Source organism: Suricata suricatta, chromosome 2, assembly GCF_006229205.1.
Source record: "Suricata suricatta isolate VVHF042 chromosome 2, meerkat_22Aug2017_6uvM2_HiC, whole genome shotgun sequence".
Classification (NCBI taxonomy): domain Eukaryota; kingdom Metazoa; phylum Chordata; class Mammalia; order Carnivora; family Herpestidae; genus Suricata; species Suricata suricatta.
This window is the reverse complement of record NC_043701.1, coordinates 165,086,976-165,090,163: the sequence shown is the minus strand read 5'-3', so window position 1 is coordinate 165,090,163 and position 3,188 is coordinate 165,086,976.

The window sequence follows — 3,188 nt, the reverse complement described above, 5'->3', positions numbered from 1 at the left end:
TCCACAGGGCCCTATAATGCGGAAGAGTATAAATTCCCTCCCTTCTGGCCTCTGAAGCCTATTTTAAAAAAGACTCTCTGGGATGGGTTTGCTTACTCTCTCTCTCTCTCTCTCTCTCTCTCTCTCTCTCTCTCTCTCTCTCTCTCTCTCTCCCTCTCTCTCTGTTTTGAAATCTTTTGCTACTTCTAGCCTTTTGCTACAATGCAGGAATGTAGTAATTGGAAGGTCTCTTACTGTTTCTTCACGTGTAGTAGGTGAGATATTTGACTTGAAAAAATTAATCAGGAAAAGGTTATGATGAGAAAAAAGAGTCTGCAGAATGCTAGCCTGAGTTCTGTGCCTAACACAAATCTAATCTCACTTACAGAAGTAGTTTTTGTACTAGGAGGTAGGAAATCGCTTAGCTTACTAGAATCTCTGATGTTTTAGCTCTAAAATGAGTCTGAGGGTAGAAAGAAACTTGGGCCACATGTTGTCTTAATGCCTTCAACTCTATCTCCTAAATCTTTCTATGTTCTATGCGAAAAAAACCTCTTGTTCTGGAACAACTTAGATTATGATTGAGGATATGAAGATCACATAGATTAAAAAAAAACTGATTCCTTTTGCAAAATCTTAAAGAATATATTCCCTATGTGTTTGAGAAAAAGAAAAGCCATTTGAGGGGCATCTGGGTGGCTCAGTTGGTTAAGCGTCCGACTTTGGCTCAAGTAATGATCTCATGGTTGGTATGTTCCAGCCCCGTGTCGGGCTCTGTGCTGACAGCTAGCTCAGAGCCTGGAGCCTGTCTTCAGATTCTCTGTCTTCCTCTCTCTCTGACCTTCCCCTGCTCACGCTGTCTCTCTCTCTCTCTCTCTCTCTCTCTCTCTCTCTCTCTCTCTCTCAAAAATAAATCATTAAAAAATCCATTTGAAAAAAAACTAAGGGGACAGTTATTAGAGAACAGGAAGGATAAGGCAGCTGAAACTCTAGCAGTGGGAGTGTATTTGGCAAAACTTAGTAAAGTGGAAGCTGGGATTTGGGACCTGCTGTTTGTCAGGGTGCAGACGCATAGAGGGAAGAATCAGGGAGATGAGTCTTATCAGATAACTTGAGGATTTTCTGAGAAAAAGGGTTAAATTTGTTCTTCTTGGCTCCAAGGGTGAGAATTAGCATCTGGAGGCAGCTTTCGTTTTGCAAAAGAGGCGCGCTTTCCCACCTGTCAAACCTATCCAGAAGATAGTGAGTTCTTGATTACTGAAAACTTCTAAAGAGAAGCTAGAAGAACTGAAAACCTCTAGAAGGAAGCTAGAAGAACAAGTAGTGATGCTCTGAAAGAGAGATGGGAGCTTTAAAATGGGGGTTCATGTGGCCAGCTGCCCAAGCCCAGCAGTTCCTCAGAGTCCTGGAGGAAGATTTTAAATATGCACACATAGAAGAATCTGATTCACTAGGTGTAGGGAAAGCTTGCAAACTTGTGTTTCGAGTAAGCAATGCCCAGATGCTCTGCTATAGCCACCACTAATTTCCCTAAAAGCCCACTTTCAGGTTTAGCCTTCTCTAAAATACCTTTAAAAATATTTATCTTGCACTGAGCACACACGTTGTAAGGTGGACTATGAATATTAGCATTCCATTCATGATCTCTTCCAGTGCTTGTCCTAGTCCATGAGAACCGTTTTTCTATAAATGAGGAAAGTAATACTTCTTAAGGTTATGCAGTGATGAAGTAGAAGACTTCTACACCTACTGCTGTTGTGCCCAAGTTTTTAAAATCGCCCCAAATCACCCCCAAAACAAACACCAGAGACTGCTAGGGAGACCGAGTCACGCCTGCAAAAGCAAACGGCCTTTTTACAAGCTTAAGCTCGGACTCACAGTCTCCAACCAACCCGCTGGCCATGTGGAGAGAGCCCCGAACAAAGGCAGGGCAGGGCCTTTTATACCTTCGGGAGGGAAAGTTACAGGAAATGATGACAGGTGTACAGTGATCCAATCCCTGCCCCCCCATCAACACTGGCAGTTGTGGGAGCCAATCACACCATCCAGAGCACTGACCAATCAGAGTGGGCCCAGGATGCCCCACGTGGGGTGTGACTAGGCCCGCCTCTAGAAAGGTCTAAGGTAAGGCCGGCCTTCCCCGATTGGGCTCCGCAGGAGTTGTCCCTCCTCAATGCACGCCCTTTCAGGAGAAGCCCGCGCCTTCCCCTTTAAGTAAAGGGGAAGGCTGGATCGGACCTGCGGCCAACGGGGGAACGCCCCCCTCCCAGGCCCGCCAGGTGCATCTTCACCATGGAGGTGCACCGCAACCGGCTCCAGGAAGGCCAGGACGGCCCAGTGGTGAGGGCCAGATCGGATCTGCATCCTTACACGCCCTATGCAAGTTTCCTTGGGTCTAAAAAGAGATCCCCTGGAATTAGAGGACCCAGAGAGCAGAAAGAAGGTACCTCCAAGAAGATAAGAACACCTGGGCAAGTCTTATGAGCAATGGCTCCTGTAAAGTCTTTACCTCAAACACAACCGTAGTTACCCATCTTCCAACCCACACCTGAATACTAAATGCTTCTTATAGCATATACGTGAAATTAGTTCAAGGGACAGGGATAATGGGGAAGGGAACTACGAGAGAAGAATCTGGAAAAAAAGATTTTCCAAATGCAACGTTTTTATCTGATTAATGCTTTGGCTTCCTGCCCAAATGTAATGCATATCAGCACTTAGAGACAGTCAGAATTTACATCAAAAGGAGCTGATGGAGCAGGAATGTGGCAAATATGTAAAGCAAACTAAATAATACAAGCACAATCTTGTTGACTAGTATCGGAAAAGGGGCAGTGCCTTTGGTATTATAAATGGCCATTTCTGATGCCTTCTTAGCTGCAGAAAGGCAGCATGAGCATTTTATGATGATCAGATGGCTCTATTCACTTCTTTGATTTATTTTTCCCTTCAGGATAGGACAATAGAAGAAAGTCAGCTTCTGTTTAACCCAAAGCAGACTACATTTTGCTAAATGAAAATGAATCTGGTTAAGTGAACCAGTCAGATCTTAGAGCTCTTTCTTCATTAACAAAAAAATCGGGATCTAATGTTGTTGCTTCCAGCATTTTTCATCAAATGAAGATACTGGCAGACGCCATCAGCAGGACTCAGGGTAAAGCTCATTACGCTACCAGATCATAAACAGCTGAGGCAAGAGCCAATTATTA